The sequence below is a fragment of the Sturnus vulgaris genome, chromosome 1, assembly GCF_052056855.1.
Source record: "Sturnus vulgaris isolate bStuVul1 chromosome 1, bStuVul1.hap1, whole genome shotgun sequence".
NCBI classification, from domain to species: domain Eukaryota; kingdom Metazoa; phylum Chordata; class Aves; order Passeriformes; family Sturnidae; genus Sturnus; species Sturnus vulgaris.
In genome coordinates this window covers 28,511,428-28,532,092 of record NC_142243.1, presented here as the reverse complement: position 1 = coordinate 28,532,092, position 20,665 = coordinate 28,511,428, and the positions used below count along the sequence as shown (strand labels likewise).

General features: G+C 34.8%; 1 long non-coding RNA gene across 1 annotated transcript in view; it reads left to right on the top strand.

Annotated features, from left to right (window-relative positions):
• LOC106864758 (uncharacterized) overlaps window positions 1-18,728 on the top strand; it is a 50,743-nt gene extending 32,015 nt beyond the window's left edge. The window contains exons 3-7 of the long non-coding RNA XR_015802741.1: window positions 9,760-10,013; window positions 13,631-14,499; window positions 17,154-17,285; window positions 18,008-18,137; window positions 18,227-18,728. This is a non-coding gene — a long non-coding RNA (uncharacterized LOC106864758). The remainder of the gene's footprint in view (window positions 1-9,759; window positions 10,014-13,630; window positions 14,500-17,153; window positions 17,286-18,007; window positions 18,138-18,226) is intronic.
• The last annotated feature ends 1,937 nt before the right edge of the window (window positions 18,729-20,665 follow it).

The following is a 20,665-nucleotide window of genomic DNA, read 5'->3' as shown; positions in this document are numbered from 1 at the left end:
CTTTCTTAAACAGCAGAAAACATCTGGACTTTACTTGTCTGGAATATAAGAAGAAAAAATGCTGGATGAAAGAGAAAATCAGAGACCAGAAGTTCCAGGCATGTAGCCAATTTTGTATTACAGAGATTGTGTAGCTGATTCAAGGATTAGTGTGCCCCCAGGATATTTTTCCAAACAGAGACACTGGGGAAATTAGGAAGAATTAGCCGAAGGTGTGAAGTTGGACTGCAGTGTGTTACATCTGAATGGACATTCCTTTTCAGAAGCATGCCCTTGAGTTATTTTAGTCAAATAAACCTGTGTGTGAAACAAACAGCAGTGAAAGAATTGGATGATGCAGCTCAGTTAACACCTTCAATTAGTTCATTTTAACTTTACTAAATGTCCTTTTGCAGATGGGTCCAAATTTTTGGTCAGTGATATCATAATGTCATGCATGAGAGCAAAGGAGAAAAGACAAAAATCCCAGTTCAAGTGGTCAAGGTTTAGTAGGCAACAAAGTGAAGTCTCTAAAGGTGTTGAAGATTTGACAATATAAGTGGGCTTCTCCACTTTATTAATGAAAAATAATAATTGAAAAACCTGCAAAATCCCACATAATTACTAAGTGTATAAAAATGTATTGCCTCTCAGGGCTTTAGTGCCCTTTGCTAAAGAAACTAAAGCACAATAACACATCCAAAGTCATTGACTGAGGTGTGATGCACTCCTATTGTTTCTTCTCCTGGAGTTCTGAACTCAAATCCTTACATATCTTAATGACTACTCCCGTTTCATATATTAGTAAGTGTCAGATTCTCTCATCTGTAGCAGTCAGTTCACGGAACTCAGTTAATTTAATTCTGAGGAATTTGCTACAATCACTCTTTCACTGAGCATGAAATATCAAATACAATATAATAACTTTTTTCCCAAGAAAATATAATGTTTTCTTCTGCCTAATCTCCTTCAGCTCTGTCTTGCTTGTTTTGGTTTTTTTTTTAATGTTACTATGGAGCCAGGCTTTTTTGGTTTTTTTACACCAGAAAAAGAAACCATTTGTAACTGTTTGAGTTTTTCATTTTCAAGAACATGCTATCCCATACTGTGAAAACATGAGCCAATTAGGCAAAATCCGTGTCTTCTTCATTTGTTTTTTATTGATTTCCTCTATTTTCAGCTGACCTTAACAACAGGGTTCAGATCAGTTTGAACATCCAGGTTTTATAATGATTTCACCTGTTAAGAATGGTAACAGAATGCAAGGACACTGTCAGATAGATTATGGGAAGTGTCTAGTAATGAGAGTGAATGGAATTAAAGTAGCTTTATGGAAATCTTTTCTGAATCCCTTTTTAAAGGGAATTTAGAGCTGCTAAACAGCAGTTTCACTCTGAAAACAAGTACAATCAGACAATCAATGCTGAAGTCAGTCATGTCTGCAGCAAAAAATATGCTCAAGACATTTAAAAGTAATCAGCAAAATGCCTGTTGTATATGCTAAAATACCTGTACATAACCTGATATTTTGGTAATGAGAAGTTTAGGAGGACCCTTTTTATATTTTTGGTTTTAATGGTGGAAGTTAAAATTCTATTTTGAAAAAAGCAAAGAAAGCAAGACAAAGATTCTAAATAAATTGGCACGATCTATGTTTCTAAAAGCTTTTTAATTACTCTTCTTTTACTGATTTTACACTCTGGCTATGGAACATACAATATTTCTGAGATACCTAACCACTGCACTCATATGAACAGGGGCTGAGTCAATGGCTAGTAGCCCAAAAGAAGACATTTGATTGAACATGTTTCTCTTCACCAGATTCATTCTTCAGGTGGGAAGTAGGTCCTTGATAAATCCTGTCTCAGATCATTGAATAGATATTATTGCTGAGAAATACTATGCTTCAGTTTCTGTTTGGGGAGATGCTTCATTCTTTTTCAGGTTTCCTAACTGTTGTATTTGAGAGGAGATCCCTTTTCTTTCCTGATTGATGCAGTAGTATTAGTTGGAAGAGGGCCATTGGTATTCCCATTCTCCAGCTGCAGAAATTTTCTCTCTCTTTTGCCCTTTTCGTAAGGAGCTTAAAATTACATTGTTAATGTATTAATGCATTTTCTTTAATGTCTTCTTCACTCTATTGGAAGTAGTGAACCACTCATTTTCATCAGTGAGCCATTTAGTCGTTTTTTATATACATAAATAATATTTCATAAGATTAATTCAACATTACCAAAAAAAAAAAAAAAAAAACAAACCAAAAAAACTTCTCTCAAAATAATTAAATAGGCAGTAATTTTCTAAATTGCTCTAAGGTGTCAGTGCAGTCATCATCATGCAAAATATATTGCTTATGTCCCTCAGATATTTAAAACTGCTTTGCTGTTTTCTACATGCATTCTAGCTTTTCTTGGTTTCCCAAAATGTGTCCATATATTAACACTTTTATAAACTCACATAGAGGGGTTTTTCAGCTGGATATCAGACAGTAAAAGAGCACACTTGGTTCTTAATATCCATACTTCTAGAAATACTTTGGGTTTATTTTGTTTTATTTTGGTTTGGTTTTGTTTTGTTCAATTGTTTTGGTTTTGGGTTTTGGGTTTTTTTTTTAATTCTTCCATCATATTTGAAAAGTATTGTGCCTTTCACATTGCAAAATCACCTATCAGCCCAGTAGAGAGACAAAACTGGGAGACAAAGAGAAGGATGAATACAGCAAAGTGAACACACTCTGTCTTCGCTTGTGCTATTATAAACACTTCAGAGAAACATCCAGCTATTTTTCTTAAAAGATAGACAGCTCCTTGTTTTATGAGTGGCTGTATCCCTACCTTGGTATTTCAGCCTAGTTCAGATAGTGGGGGTGTGATCATACCACTCCTGGATAATAGTCCCCAGAGAAACTGAAGGGATGATCTATTCTGATGACAGCTGTTTTGGTTCAGTGGCTGGTCCAGAAATGTTGCATGGTGAAGAAGGAAAGGTTACAGTTATAGATGGGCATCTTTTTCAGATAGAGTGGGAATATTTGCTTTTATTTTGATAATTTCTAATATACTTCAGAAGTTAAAAACTGTTTAGAAATAAAAACATACTGAAGTTCAAATATTTCCTTTTGAAAATGTCAAATAAAAAAATATTTTAAACTCACCTACCTACTTGGCTTATTTTTTTTTCTTTTCCTTCCCCCCTTATTTTTTTAAACTTTGAATTCGCTAAAACTATACCTAAATTCAGGAAATCACTTTTCTTTCAAAAGTTATTAATTCCAACTGGTTTTGCTGGTAGTGTTGGAAGCTAGTTGGCTGAATCATCCACAGACAAAATGACGAAAGTAACTCTATTTCTCCCATTATGTTGTCAAAGACATTGTGGATGAATTTAGTGACATACATAATGTCCTTTACTACTGGAATGGGTATGCAGTGATGTACTCCTAAGTATCCTAACTCTAACACTATCCCATTTTGCAACATGCACTTTTTTTGCTATATTTGCACTCTAATTTTCTGTAGTCAAGAACAATAAGTCAAACTATTTTTCCCAAGTTCAGACTGATTTTTATCATGCACTCTCTTTTACAGCTATGAAATGCCTATGAGTAAGTGCTAAATGTTCAGCATTTCAGAAGGAAAATATTTTCATTGAAGCAGATGCTTCTCAGATTCCTCAGGAGCCTAAAACATTTCCTGAAAGTGTTGCTAGTCTCCACAGGGTAAGTAAAGACTTTACAAAACCAACTATTTCTTTGAAATGGATATTACTACCAGTATTATTTTCTGTGCAACACAGTAAAATAAAATTACCTTCTATATTAAATGAATAATTAATGTACAGAAGACACATGTTCCTTCAAACTAAAAGTTGTTGCAATCATGAAAATGGTTCAGATGTTCATTAGCTTGTTTATGTGAACATCTGATTAAATGCTTTTATCACATCAACTTTCCTACTATGGCTTTGATATTTACTAATGAGTTGGGGTTTTTTAAATTTCATAAGTGTTTGAGGAAGTACTAGAATATGAGACCCTATCATTAGTATTTGGAAAATTTCATTGAAATGAACCTATGAACTAATCATTCAGCTTTAATCATACATTACATTCTTGTGACATGTAACTGTGATTGATCTCAGTATGGGTACTAGGTACTTATGAGTTGCAACCCATTGAAGCAATGTGTCTTTCCCACAAAGATATATTTAATTAACTGAAAAATAAGTGCTTTTTTTTCAGAATTAAACATAAGTGATATAAAACATTACAAAGAGAAATAAGTGGAAGCTCAGATTATGAAATAGAGAGGCAAAACATGTTACTATATAAAAAGAGAAATGCTTAGAATATAAAAACAATAAGGAAATAGTGTAATAAGTTTTGTCACTGTTCACTTTGTTAATTTTACTGAAGCTGTTGCCTGCAATATTAGCTAGTGATCCTCTGTAAGACACACTGCATTAGTTACCTGTTTCAACCCCTCAAAAATACTAGTCATAAACACATCAAAATATCAGAAACAACTTTTACAAACTGAAATGTTTATTTTATTGTCATCACTGTATTTCAGTCACTAGAGTCAGACTCATCCTTTCTTTTTAGACACCTTAGTTTAATTGAGAAAGGTTTCGGACCCGTAAAGGCAACAGCCTTGAACTGTGAATGGAAACTCTGTTTGTATCTACTGGCATTGTATTGCTGAATATTATTAGTCTGTTGTATTAGAGATCAACAATTAACAGCTTATACAGAGGTTTGAGTATAAGCTTCTGGTTTACCTTCAAAAACCTGTCGATGCTTTCCTCCTTTATCTTCTCCCTCTCCCCACCCCCTTTTTTTTTTCTTCCCTTTTTAACTTGTGTTTTCTCAAAGTTACTAGTAAAAGATGCTAAATTCTAACAGCAGAAGAGGAATTTTATGCCTGGGCTGCCCTAGGGCCAGTGTAGATGCATTAATTACATTAATTGTAAGTTGACAATCCTAGTCCTTAGCCGTCTGGGGCCTTATCCAAGGCTCACTGACGTCAATGGGAACGTTTCCACTGCCTCCATTTTGGCTCAGGTCCTAAATTTCTGTGGCAAGATATAATACTGTGAACTAAGCTGTCACAAAAAAAAAATGTACTGCAACTCTTCGAATCTCAAAATAGCAGTGCATAAAGAATTCACAGTAAGAATTGTATTGCTGTTGTTCTGAGATGCTTAAGCAGAGAGAATACCGCTGCTTTTACCTCCAAATTACTGATTTTCTTTTATAAATTAAAATAACCCATCTCAGTCACGTATGTTCTGTGTAGGGAGAACAAATTCACTTTCAAACTGTTCCATCATGCAGCTTCTTAGGCAATTCTAATGAGATTAAGAACATTGAAAGGATGATGAAATAACTCTTGTGGTTCTCAATAGTAAATTCAGTAGAAGAATTAACACAAATACTTCCCTGCTCAGTTGCCATAGAGCCATTTCACAAAAGTGAAGTGCAATTTTTCCCTTGCTGTTTCTGAGTAAAATGATTCATGCAGTCAGAGAATTTAAGGATAACATGGATCATTAGTAGTGTAGCTTCCTGAGTACTACACCATTCTATGTAGAAATTCCTGCTTATTGCCTTTTTATTCTCTGGAACTTTTTAATGACTCATCTGGATCTGTGCTTAAAGTAACAAAGTTCCTTGCATTGATACTTGCAATCTAACATGGCTTCCCTGTTGCATCAGCAACCATTAATTAACAGTAATTGTTCTGTATTAAAAGATATAACAGGAATACACTGAAAAGGTCATAAAAGATAATTACACCTCAGATAATGTATATAATGATAGGTTGTGAATGTTTTAACATGAAGCTTACAAAAATGTAACTTGTTCAGCTCACTCTATGACTACACCTGTATATTGTACATATTTGGCTTTCAGAAAATACAGAACAGATATTCATTTGGAAATGAAGCATCTTGTGATGAAAAAAATTTAGGTGAGACATTTTTGTCTGACACTATGATAGTTTTGAAAGACATGTACTAAAATTGGGTCTGCCAATGGGTACAGGGTTTGTCATGTTTCTTTCCACTTTGGAAGTGCGTCCTTTTAGAGTCAGTGAGTAAAACATGATACTTACTATAGTTAATAAAGTTGCTATCCTCTGGGCTGGTAAAGAATGATTTAAAGAACTTCCAGCATTGTTTTATCCACAGGAATGCTATTTAACATAATTTAGCAATTGGAAAGGTTAGCACCAAAAATGGGCAATGTTGCACAATAGATTTGGGGAGAAAAAACAAGGTTGGGCTCTCAAATTTCTGCATGGTTTGGGAAGCTGGCATAAGGCTCATATTTTTTTTTTTACAAAAGGAGAAAAATGGAGTTCAAGAGCTAAACGCTGCACATGATGACTTGGCATCATATTACGCACAAGCTGACTCATGAGGTACTATATGAACAATTTTTAATTAAAGTTAATTATTATCCACTCACAGTATATGAAACTTTATGGTTTCAGAGCATGATTCACTCACTTTCTCAATTGCAATAAACCAAAAATGCAAGATTTCATAAAAACACCAATAATAGCAAGTAAGGAGACACAGCACCCCTGAGAAAAGGTGAAAGAACTCCTTAGATATTTACTGTGAATATTTCTTTTTTTTTTTTTTTCATTTTAGGGAGTGGGTTTTTGCAAGACTGTTCATTCACAGGCTGTGCAAGCTATATATAGTGATTTTACTGCTGTGATAACACCTCAGCAAACACTTTTTTCTTTGCACATCTAAGCCCGTCTGGCTGATTTTAGACTACAAATAACTTTGCTGCAGCTATTGAATGTGACCAGTTTGTCTCCCACACACTCTTGTCTCAAAAGTTCAGACTCTTCTTTTTCTGCAGAATTTCCCTGAGAAAAAGGCATCAGTACATTTGAAATAAGGATACAGTGTCCCAGAGAGGGATGCAATGGATAAAGTAGAAAATGCTTATGGATATGAGCCTTTGTTTCCATGAAATACCAAAATAGTATTTAATGTATCTAGTTGCTAATGGGAACAATATAAGTGCAGGTTTATGGATTTCAGACATGGTCCAGGAGCACCTAAGAATCTGTGGATTTAGAGTAGATCCTCAGAAGTCTGTTTTCAGAAATAATGTGTCAGTGTGTTTTCATTCTGTGAGTAAGAATTTGTAAGGGTCTGATCTGGTGCAATAAAAAAAGCAAAAAAAACCAAATCCGATACACAAGTGCTTCTTTACATAAGGATTTTGATCCTTTTGTGAAACAAACTAATACCCCTCAAGAAACAACTTAAAACAGGAATAATGGTTTACAGGGCAGGAATTTATTTGGGTCTATATGATTATCTGTTTTGGTTGGGTTTTTTTCCAACTTGTTCTCAACCTATGTGAGAAAACTAAGCTTTAAAACTAAGTCTTTTCAAATTGAAATAGAAATGTGCTTTTTAAATGATGACTTAATTTTACTGAAAACTCATAGGCATTAAGGATGCCCTTTTCCCCTGGGAGACAATAAATTCATGCTGAATTCACTGTTTCTAACCAGCACAAGTATATTGGTTGTCTGGGTTTTTAATCCTGATTTAGGTGGTTATATCCAAGATTATGGTCACATCCTTAACAGATAGATCTTCAGGTAAATATAAAGCTTTAATTTGACAAGTAAACACTAAAAACTCAAAGCACAGATATAACAATTATAGATTCTGTAGATGTGGAGTAATAATCTACAAATCTATAGACAATCAAATATGACAAGCCTCGAATTTTAGAGTAAAATATGCAGCATTGAAGATACACAGCCTGCAAATGCAAATCAATATAGTGTAAGTCAAACTACAGGAAAATCACTGCTGATTGTTTAAAGGCTTTTTGTTTTCAAGCTTGCTGCTAGCATACAAAATCAACTCTTGATTGCTCCTCTTGATGTTCCACTTGTACTTAATCTTTCAATGAACAGCAGTATACATGCAAAGTAATGTGGGGAAAGCACTTCAGTGATTTATCCTGTGTTCTGTAATGTGAGATTAAAAAAGAGTTACAGAAAACATTTGCCTGTTTTGTGGCATGACACAGTGATTTTAAAATCACGTCTTTTGGAGAAGATAGCAATATTGTATATGTCAGTGTTGCTTTTATTCCCAAAGAGCTAAATATAAGAATAGTATTTTCACTGTAAAGAGTTTTTGTCTTTATATGAACTCAATTCCTAAACAGTAATATAAGTCTTTGCTGAAAATTCTTCAAGGGTAAGATAGAAGAACTTTCAACATTTTTTTAATGATGTAGGTTGAACTGATGGAATAAAACTCGGATGGCTTTATTTTATAGTGTGAGATTCTGAACTGGCAGCTTTAGAACTGTCTAGTAGTCTGACTGATATCTGAGTCAGTGCATTGGAGAGGGTCTTTTGCATTTACCTCCAAAAACAATAGCACAGATAGAATGGCAATTTAGATATGTGATTGGAATGTCATTTTATGTCATTTTGAGCATTCCACACAAGATCCCTCTGTGCTTTTTAAACAAATTTAACTTTAAACAAATTTCTTCCATCTTGTAAGATTTCTTTTAAAATATGAAAATATGAAGTCTTGTTTCACAATTCAATTACTGTTCAAGGTCTGAAATGATGATACTTTAAGAAACCTCTTTTACCTGACTGAAAGCTGTTAGGAAAGCTCAGGTTTCTGTAAAACAACGTAATTCTCATATATACTTTTTCCTGGTGAAATCTGAGGTTCACCAGGGAGTAGGAGATTAATGTGAGCTGAAGATAACTAGATACATTTTAGAGGGAACTTCAAGAGTTAGTGTGAGAAGGAAAAAAAATGCTGCATTTTTACAAGCAGAAGGTAAACCTGATCCAAGAATAAATTTAGAATATTCTTCTGGTGCAAATAAAATGTTTCATATATAAAAGGCTAGAGGATAGACCATGACAGAAGTGAAAGGCTCAGTATGTCTTGAGTCATCCAGGCTCCTGTCAAGAGCTTGAAGTGATGAAATGTGGCCACAGCTGAACTTTGGTGCAGGAGCTTGTTTGTCACTGTCCATGGTGCTGTTGGACAGCTCCTGAACATGTTGTCAACCAGGTAATCATCACTGTTAAGAACAGTCATTCTTATTTTCATTAATATATTATGACTGAAATCTTCAAATAAATAATATATTCCCATCACAATATGTCATTCCATTCCTTTTAAATCCTTTTGTGTCAAACATGCTGTCAGACACAGCCTTGATTTCTGTATATTCAAAACACTGATTCTTTATGGAAATGTCTAAGTTTTCAACTCGAATGCTTTTAAGGGTAACTATTAAACCCAAATTTATGACTCTAATTAAATATCTTTATTGACATTTAATGTCTGCAATTTTCTTTAGGAAACATGTTTTATCACTCCTGGACAAGGAGAAGGTGAGAAGAGGTGGAACCATGCGTGTTTGTAAGGGAGTTAAGTAAATGGAGATTGAAAAGAGGGAGGTACCCATAGGAGAAAACATAAAGACAGTGGAAAAAGGAGACAGAAGCTAAAATCAAGAGACAGCAGCAGAATAAGGAAAGGCAAGTAAAATAAAGAAAACAAGAAGAGTATGCCTAAGTACCAGGTTCTGCTAGTTCTATTTTTTCTATTTTATTTTTTTTAGTAGCACCAATCTCAACATCTCTTCACTCCTATCACCTGTCAACACTACCTCTGTGTGCCATATTTTACTTGATAGTTCTGTCCTTTTTAATTTTCTTCCTTGTCTTTTCTACCATCTATTTCCCTAAGACAGGTTAACTCTTCATCAGAACATCTTGCTGTGTGACAAAGGTGGAGACATATGCAAACACCAGACTTTCACTGAATTTAGGCATGTTGGTTATATACACCAGTCACCATACTCACATGGATGAAACAGATGAGACATCGTGTTCAGAAAACCCCAGAGTGAAATGGATATGTTGTCCAGAGAGCCTGGTATATAGTGCTCTTGGGAATGTTTTCTTGCTGCCTATCTGCTTTATTTCCGCATGGCAATTACAGTAAGTTTCTTTTGAATGTCTGAATTTCTTCTCACACTCTGAGAAAGAGACCACACCTTTTAGCTCAGGGACTTTCCCAAATTCAATCAGATAATGAGACTTAAGTACAAGCAGGTGCTGGTTTTCCAGCCTACAGACGAGTTCACTTGTTCGTGACTGTTGGAGATTACTCGTGTACATTTTTCTTTCTATCACTATTTCACTTTGAATTACTGAAATATATCTTATTGATCTGATAGCTGAAAGCCAGTTTCATGCCCTTCATGATCCTCAGTGTCTTATATCAATGAGCACTATCAATAAGAGCTTATTTTTCCCTAGTCTGATTTTATAGTTTATGTCTTTTGGATGCAAATCTTGATGGCATTATATTCTCTTTTAGGTTTTTAGAAGCAAGCAACTCAGAATGTGAAACATTTAGAGGCTCTTAAGATTAAGTACATGACACATTTGTAAGATCTACTTTTCCTTTGAAACGGCACAATTTTTATTAGATTTCTTGAAGCACTTGAAGCTATTTGAGCCCTACATAACACAGCTGGATAGTACCTATAAAGTCAGAAGATAAATGGAACTGATTCCAAATACTTCAAAATACATTCTGATATAAAATTGATCTCTCTAAAATTAAATTAGTAAAATCTTGTAACCTTTCAAATGTCTGCAAGGACATGTAGAATGATAGCCTGTTTGAAAACCAGGTATTATTGAAAAATATATTTCCACCATTCCTTACTGGAAACCAGAGTTAAAGTCATCCCTGAAAATCACACCAATAATAAATTTAGGGTTCTTTTTTAATGTTTCTGTATATTACTGATTTAAATACTTGTAAAATGCAGGGAAATTTTTAGTTCGTATTTAGTAAGAGCAAAATATTTCAGAATTTGTGGACACTTTATGCTCCATTGGACTATTGCATTGTACACTGTATAATTGTGATATGAATCAATCCATGAAGTGTTGCAGTAATAAAAATTTGTTACTGTATTGTCCATTTTGTACTGCACTATTGTCGCAGAGGTTCTCATTATAGAAACAAAAGCTCTGTTTTGCCTGCCATTTAGCCTTCCAAAACTCTTAATTTAAAAAAAAAAGCTGCTAAATACAGGTTTTTCTGAGCTTAGGTAGCCCAGATGGTAGCCAGTTCTGAATTACGGGCGCTTTCCTAAGTATCAAAGTCAAGGCTTGAAGCACAAAAAGAAAGCTGTTTTTTAAGCATTTTATAGTCTTGTGAGACATCCAAAATGCAAACACACCTAACACATTTGACAGCATCAGAGGAAGTACAAAATGTGATGAAAAAACTGTGTCTGAGAAAGCAAAGAGACATTATATATCTTACCTCCGTTCTTCACAAGAAAACATAATTTGGGAGCATTTTCTATAAGTGCTAAAGAAATGCTCAATATTGCCTTTCCACTTTCTTCTCAGAACAGCTACTTATCTGCAAGGACACAAAGTTAGCTGCAACTCAGCAAAATGGCTGTATTATTAAGGACCAAGTTCTCACACCTTTCTCTTTCCCAAGGTTATTTGTTGATTTAATGGAAATAATAACATTTTTTTCACTATCCAGAAATTCAACCCACACAGAGGTTATCTGTCACTCACCAAGTGTTTCCAGAGGACATGACAGCAGTACTATGTTTTGATTCTGTCTCTGACAATGAGAAGTATGGGTTAAGAGGTAACAAGCAAAACTGTGAAGAACATAAAAAATGATTAAAAAATAAATATAAATGCTGTTTGAATCTGGACTAAGTAGCCTGCAGTGAGATTGAAATCATCAAATTCCTAGTTATCTTGCCTGGTGAAGCTATCCTTGCCAACACATATAAGGTGCTTGCCGACTAGCCAGGAATTTCAGTGTAGAGAGGAATATCACAGCAAAAGTGAATTTGACCAGCCCACCTCTGGGTAGCATCAGATAAAATAGGAAAAGAAGAAAAATATGGGAAGAAAAGGGAGAGGGGAAATTGCTGAAAAAATAAACTAGAAATATGGCTGGGCTGTAATTTATGGCTATTCTAAAGGAACATTAGTTTTAATAATAACTGTCAGAAGCCTTTTCTGTACCTATGTAGTTCAAATCTGAAATTATAGTTGAAGCTGAAGAAAAACTGAATGTGGCTTGAGTGCGTGTTTCAAGAGGAATGTTTCCTGCAGTTGATATTGCAGCTAAGGTGCTACCCAATTTGCACCACCTTAGCTCTAGCTCCTTCACATGAAACATATGGATTATTTTTATTCTTAGACACTTGACAGCTCTTCTGTGAGGAGGAAAAAAAAAGAAAGAAGAAAATGCATTTTAAAGTGAAACATCTTCAACTGAATGCACTAGTAGTTTTACATTTAATTCAGTGCAGCCAGATGTGAATTGATCCTTTTTCTCAGTTGGTGCAAAGAGAAGCAAAACTAGGGGTTTGTGCATGAAAAGAACAATTCACTGGTTCATGTAACTTCCATGAAGAATTCCAGGTACTTTTGTGAATACTAGGAGATTGAACATAGAAGGAGTTTAATGTAAGGTTGAGTAGTGTCATCATTCTATTCCTATATTCCTTTCCATGGGAATTGGTAGTTGCTGACTATCAAAAACTGTTGTGCCTGTATCTGATTGTATAACCGAAGACTCTGTCTTCTTTCCAGTGTATTATCCTGTTTTATCCAGAGTGAAGTTGTGCTTTGCAGTTGTGCTTTAACGTTGCCTCCCATAAAAGCACATGGGCAGATACACAATTTCTGTCGGTCCTACCTTGCATTTCAGTCATAATTTAACATGAGTAAGGACGTTCTGCTTTAAACGTGAATTGCTCTATGTTCGGAATAAAAGGATCGGAAAATTTTATCCTCAAATATCAAGTGTTAGTGCACGATTATGAAGATGCTTAATGCAAAGTGCCTTTTTAATTGAATGGTCAATAACCTTCCTTATTTATTGATTCATATTTGCATGTGTGTGTTGTTTTTTGCACTTCTGGGAAGCAATGAGAGTTTCATATATGTTTTAAGGTGCAAGAGACATCTGAATTCTGGAGAGAAAATATGCTTAACCATTTATTTGATTTACCATATTCATACTACAGGCCCAGATGTCTGTGTTTGATAAGAAAAAATTATTCCTACTTGGCAAAAAAACACAATAGATTAATTTGGACACCTGATGGCATTTTTGTTAATCTTAAAAAATACTGTCTTTTTTCTAGATGAGCAGATGTCCTGTGCATGTAGTACGAAACAAACAAGACAAATATATTTTGTCTTGTTTAACTTAATCATTGTTTCTTCTGTGGAGATTAAGTTTGATTCATGCTCAAAACCAAAGATGACGTAACCATCCTTCATGTATTTTCTTCAATACACCACAAAATCATTAGAACTACAGTTTCTAGTAAAGCAAATTTTTGCAAACATAACTAGATATAAGTGAACAAATGAAGACCTGTAAATTTATTTCAGTCAGGAGCTAATGAAGACCTGTAAATTTATTTCAGTCAGGAGCTAATTTCAGCCTTCTGCAACCAAAGTAACAATGTAGGGAGGAGAAAATTATGAAATAATAATGTATTTATATATAAATAAAATGCTTTTGTTATCTCTCTTTTCCTTTTTAGGAAGCACGGTCGTCAGAATGTTACTAAACTGATGATGCTTCATTAACAAAACGGAATTGTAGGAAAAGCTTGAAACACTATCTCTGTCTTATCTTCCCACTGTGAGAGTGCTCAGAAGTTGGCTAATTTCCAAGAGACACTTAAGCAAAGTGTACATGAGTAAGCAATTAATGAGCAGGTAACTTCTCCTGAATTGTGTTGCTCTGAGTGGCAGAAGTGCCCTTGTTACAGCAGGAGACAGAAAAGGTCTGTAATGCAGAACTTCTCTGAAAAATCTGACTGTGACATCATATTCATGACAAACTACAGTGCATGGGTAAATGATCAACCTGATTACATTTCTTATATCCATCATAGAAATCTCATTATTTTCTTCTCTTTCCCCATCTGTCTCTGTCCATTTGTTTTCTCTTATGGTTGGCCTGTAAGGTCTTTGGGGCAGGGGTTGTTTTTTATATCTATCTACAATATTTATGGGGATCCTGCTTTACAACTAGGAATTATAAGCAAAATGATAGAATTAATATTTCATAACCAAACTTGAATATGTAAGAAACTGAGCTATCAGTGAACTATAAACATTTGAAGACCTGAAAATGTCAGATTTCAAGCGAATCAAGGGATCCTCTTTAGCATATAGATAACTTCTGATTCGGTTTAACCTGTCTTAATAACCTATGTATTTTTCCTTATGTCAGAAGTGCACAATTCAGCATATAATTTTTCTATCTGTAAGCCTATCAGAGTCAAGATTGTCACAGAAAAGCATCAAGCATTGCTTCAGAAAACATGGAATGCACACAAAGCATGGAATGCTCCTTTGGGATTCCTACCTAGTCTCCTGGTCTTGCCTGTTTGCAGCATTCTGGGTAGGGTATATTTCCAATAACAAGCAGCCCTGTTTGGTTTTTTAGAACAGTCCAAGCAACAATTCCCTATTTTCCCGTAGAGTATTCTTATTTAAAGAAATAGTGACGTGGAATTCTTAGAGCAGTGCAGATATTATAAATAAAATGTCTGTGGAATAAAATTGTGAAAATGGTAAAAATACCAAGTTGCAACTGTGTTGATGAAGATAACAGAATGCAAGGCTACTTTTGCACACATATATCTTTTTTATAATTAAATCATTGATGTAATAAGTGTAAACTGGGTATTTAGGATTAAACTATGCTCTCTTCTAGCTCATCCTTTGATGATTGTTTTGTGTGCATGTGATTTCATAAGGTAAAAAAATTATCTAGGTGACACATAGAATTCTTGATTTTAAGATTTGCATGATCTGTGCCACCTGCCTCTGTATGCATGCTTATTTGTAAATACTATAGCAACACTTCTCACTTGTCTGGTTAGAAACTCATACTTCCCCTTACATGAGTTTCACATACATTTTCTTTAAACTTTTAGAAATATAAAAGGTGCCAGAGGAAAAGTTTAGGGGTTCATAATAGAAGCAAGAGCAATTGGAGTTGGAGTTTATAACAGAGGCAAACTTTAAAGCCTGACTAATAGAAAACCACATTGTGGAACCGTAAACAAGAAACCTTAGTCCACAGCAAAGCAATTTTCCTTAGTTTACCCTGTGGTGCAAGGTATTTATAACAAGCCAAATTACCCCACTTTTGCTTTAAGTTAGGCATGTCTGTAGGAACTCTTTCCATATCTTTTTCAATAATCAAAATATGTTACATGCCCACGGCCCTGCTCTCTAATGATATTGACATTTAGTGACTACTAATGGTAATTCTCTGGTTGTAGCAATTGCAAGTATTTTTATTTATCTGAGAACAACAATATCTATAATTTCTTTATTACATAGCAATTCCATGAAAACTCCATGTCAAAATCTGCTTTGTTGTATCTCTGGAAAAATCTAATATATATTTCTAATCTTAAATGTATGAGTTGTTTCTATGAGAAGCACAGGAGAGGTTTCTCTCAAGTGCTTTCTCAGGCGGAGTGATGCCTTCCATGAGGTACATTAGAGTCCTGATCCCCTCGTATTGCAGTATGCAGAACATGCCCTCTTGTATTTTCCTTTCCACTCTGGTTTTCCTCACAGTGAAAAGCAGCATGCACTCAGCAGTGCTTCACACCCACTTTTGCCTCAATAAGCCATCAAGACAAGGCAACAATTCAAACAGCAGGGATTCAACTCAGTGAGATGTTCTGCCTTTCCCACTTCTGCCTTGGAAGCCTTTAAGAGCCTTAAGTTATATAAAATCTGAAAACTTCTCTAACAAAGGAAGGACTCTAGCCAGACATTGCTCTAAACATGCAAAATATTTCCAGGCAGTACCCAGAAAAGACAGCTGTAGCTCCTAAAGGAGACAAGAAAATATTTTGTTAGCAGCCTTTAAAATTACAAGGAGCAATAACTTAGTAAGTCAGAAAAAAAATTAAATAATTTCTAGGGAATTTTAATCTGAGGATATTTAGGGCCATAAAAGAGGATTTTATCCATTCCCAGTTTGGTATACATGAATAAGGTAAATAAGTGAAAATAGGGATACAATAAAAGGCCATTTTTGCTGTATGTGTGGAAGGGACAGATCATTGTATTGAAGAGAAATTTACTATGGTTATATAAAACAGGGGAAATAGATTCACAATTTTTAATAATAAATTTCACCACTGTCCCCAAACTCTTATCAGAAAAGATACTTATTATATTTTTCTTTTTAAGTGGCTTAATAACCTGAGGTATTTTTTAGTTCTGGTCACACTGTTTAGGCTGGTCTTTATAGCACATATGGGATTCTATTTCCTTGTATAATCCACCTGCTTTTCCATAAGTATGTAGGAAGTAAATTATGATGGACATATTTTGTGGAGAAGGAAAGAAAACGAGAAGCCAAACCATAGAATAGCTGAGTTTTAATATAATTAGAAAAAATGTATACTGTATTCCATTTATATTTTTTCCATTTTCTCCTTTATATGCCATGTAAATACAAAACATCAGCTGGTGAGCTGTACTTTTCAGAAAGAAAAATACACCTATATTTAGGCATTTGTGTTTTTACTAAGATGCTTGTAAAGAAAACCCTCAAACGTAATTTTACTTCTCCTTTAAGAAAGAGAGGCAGAACTAAAACCTATAATTTCCTACAATATTTTAATGTTTTTCTCTTGTATTAATTTTAGAATGGGAAATTGTTCCTACCATTCTGATACTGGTGAATTTTCAGCATATAAATAATGATATATAAGTGATTAAGGATAAAATAAGCAACTTGAAGTTATTCATTCTGCTTCTCACTCTCTGGAACTCTGATTTGTGTAACAGTGCATGCTATCCTTGTTAATCATAACAGAGGCTAACCTGAATGACTCAAAAGGAATCAACCCTGTAATAATTAATGGAAGATGCTGAAGAAATAAACTAATTGTGAATAGTTCATTTCACTTCAGTTCATGATTTGTTGATGAATGATCATGAACTATCTGGAATTAATTAGCTAATGAATGTTTATGAATAACGATTGCCTTTGTATGTTTCATGATTTCATGTCTGTTTCAGGGGAAGAAAAAAGACATGAACATGTGAAGAGGAATGCTGAAGAAAGATAGATCACAAAGATTTGTGATTACTTCCAGAATGATATTTCAGAAGTGACAAAAAGTTAGCAGTCTATCGGTTCGTTTCTCTGAGGTGATTATTTGAAAAGAAATATCAAAAATAGGCCCTAGTAAAGCAATTTACAGCTACAGGAAAACCCAGCTTAATGCTCTGATTGTTAATGTATTTGTACCTTTACAAATTTTAATTGGATAATCTATCATCAAAACTTTATTGTATGTATGGCAGCAACTGTGAAATTGAAGGTAAAGGTTTCAAGGATGTGAAACTGAATTTCTAGAAGACAAACTACTTTTGATGTAAGGTATATCTATGTATCATTTCATTGCTTAGTGCATTGTCATTCATATCAGGAAAATACTATTTGTTTGAAGTTATACTAAACAACTCACATATTTTCATGTCATGTACTTGTAAATAATTTTAAACATGTTTCTTAAAAATTCTGCAATTTTTTCCGTTGCATAAATGTTTTCTTTAATTACATAAAAATATGTAAAGCCCTTTAACAGCAGTTAAGGGCACAAAATCTGTTTACATTTCATAGGTTATCTAGCTGCACTTCCTCTAAGAAAATGGAAACAAAGTCTAATCCTCCAACAATTGAAAAAATTATTTTGTGGTCTTCACAGAGTGTTTATTCAGGAGGTGAAACATTAAATCACTCTGATGAAAGCTTAAATTAACTTTTAAAAATATTTTTCACATGACCCCATGAGAAATTAATTTCGATTCCTCAGGATCTGCAAAAAGCTGTATATTGTGTTCCTAAGCCATTGGACTCTTTCTTTCAGAAGGACAGGATAGCAGGATTAATGAAGAGCTTCGTGATCTCCTGCTGTGATGAAGAGTCCAGGAAGCAGCTGCTGTAAAAGGAGATGTTCTGGTACCAGCTGAGGAGCATTTGTGGAGGAGTCATGGAAGGTATTCTAGCAGGACGGGCAGTTAACTTAGGAAGGTCATAGGGAAGAGTGGTTGCAAAGGTCTAATTCAGATTTTGGTCTTCTTTTCAGAGAGAGGAGGTTTTTGGACTGATTCAGTTTACTTCTGAAGGCACAAAGTAGCAAGGATGCCAGGACTTAAGTCATCCTAGATTTCTGTATAACTTAGAGTTATCTGTAATTTCCTTCCTCTCTGGGACAGAAGAGTTAATCAAAGCAGTATGCCAGTGGTGGCCTAGGGCCCTCTGGGTCTCCCTCAGATACTGATATTGCCAGATGTTCCTCAAACCAGGGTACAGAGTCTCCTACTGATGGAATTATGGACTTATACCTGTGCCTGATGTTTTTGGATGTGATGAGCAGCTGCAGATCTCAAGAAGATATATGGTGCATCTTTTGCAAAGATCAGGTACTCTTGCTGTAGTTTAACTATGATAAATAAAAAGATGTACTGACATGAGCTGGGCAATGCAGAATTGGTGTGGATACTGACCATCCTTTTCTGCCTGCATACCAGAGTTGGAAGAGCTTTTCCACAGCTTACTACTGTCTAAATTGGCAATTTTTATTTTTTTTTGGGGGGGGGGGGTGGGGGGGAATCAAGTGGTTATTTCGTCTTTTAAAACAGAGAGAAAAAGAAAAGTATATAGCCCATTAAGCTTAAACTTCAGTATGTAAAAATCTATAATGTTGCACTAAAAAACAGTTGAAATTAAATTCCTAGTTATATCGCTTTAATAAATGCTTCAATATACTTAGTATATCTTGAGCACTTATTAACTTACCTTTTACTGATGTCTTGTTCGTTTCAAAGGTGTCCTGAAGACAGCTGAAGTTTAAAGACATATATATATATATATATATTGTGTTACACATAGAACATTACTTCAGGATTAGGTTTCTTATAGGTAAGATTAGTTCTCATTTTATAGCTAAAATTCATAGAGATAAAGAAAAATTGAGACAAATTTTGAGCTTAGAGAATGGGGGCAGTAGAATCTGTGGGTGAAGGACAATCCAGTCATTTGATATGCTAAATATCACTTTTGGTAATTTAGTCCAGCTCAAGTTTAAGAGTCTCTGTTCCTGGGCCAGAATTTAAAAGACTTGAACACTTGAGGTTGTAGTTGGAGGCTTAGCAGTGCTTCAGAATCCTACTAGACTCTTATTTGCAGTTATCTGTAAAAACTCTGTCAGGTAGAATAAATTGCACCAAAGTGTTTGCATTGTTTAGCCAAACCCCTGAGGAAAACCCCTTTGAAGAGAGGATGGCTGCAGAAGGACTAAAAGAAGGCTTAGCAGGAGAGCTTCAAAGGAGCTTTTCTTTTCCACTGTAACAGTAGTTTTGAAGCAATTAAGTTATGTACTAGATGAAAAGTAGGCATATGCTGTGAAAATTGCTTATTGCCCAGATTGTACCTGCCTTTTTTCGATCCTTGGCACCTTTCTTACACCTTTTCTTTGTTAAATATGTTTATTTCTCTTATCCTGAGGTTGCAAACTCTGTGTCACAAAATGCTCTCTTTATAGTTGTATGCTGAAAATTTAATATGATTTGAGTTGTTTTGTTCTCTTCTGAAAACTCAGCTTTCTGGAAGATTTATTTCAATGTAGTTATTCTTGAGTACATTTGTCACAGAAGAATTTGCTTTTCTTAATTAGTACTGCCTGGTAGATGGTGCATGTGTAACTGATCAGTCACCTGTCACGACTTTCCACTGTGGTTTGGAGTTTCTTCATTAGGGCTTTTTTGGTTGGTTGGTTTTGGTTTTTGGTTTTTTTTTCTAATCATGGAATTGGTGTGAACTTAGACCAAGTGGGTGGAGGTCTCAGGTGAAATAGGGGCAGTTGAAGTCTTGTGCACTCTTGGTGCACTCAAGGCTTTGGCACAAGGTTCAAATAAATATTACTGATAGCAATTGCAGTAACACTGAAGTGCTGCAAGTATTCCTCCACAGTCACTTACTGGTCAAGGTTTCCATGTTATTTTTGTTCTGCAGTGTAGGCCATAGCTTGTCCACTGGTGAGAGGCTACAGAGGGAAAATGTGCTGTCATGTGCTAAGCAATGTCTTTACTGAGGTAGTTACAACAGCCTGTTGAGGACACAAATGTACATTTGAATCAGCATGCATAATAAGTATTTTAGTCCAGGTGTCTGTGATCTCCAGATGGCAAACAGGGGAAAAAAAGAAAAAAGCACGGGGGAGAAAAATTAAAAAAAAAAAAAAAAAAAAAAAACAGGGAAAAATATGATGTCGCTTTGGATTGTAGAAACTTCCAGATATGGTTTCAATAGAAGTGTTTTTAATGAGACAATCGTGAAAAATGAAGGAATATACATAAAGGGAGCATATGTGAGGAGTATAGCTTGTGTGTCACAAATGTACTTATCACAGGCAGAACAATATCCTCTCTGGGTATTTTGCCTATGTAAACTATTTAAAGCTGTCAAAAGGCACAAGTCTGTGTCTCTAGTGCAAAAATAGCCTTCAGTCATTTTCTGTCCACTT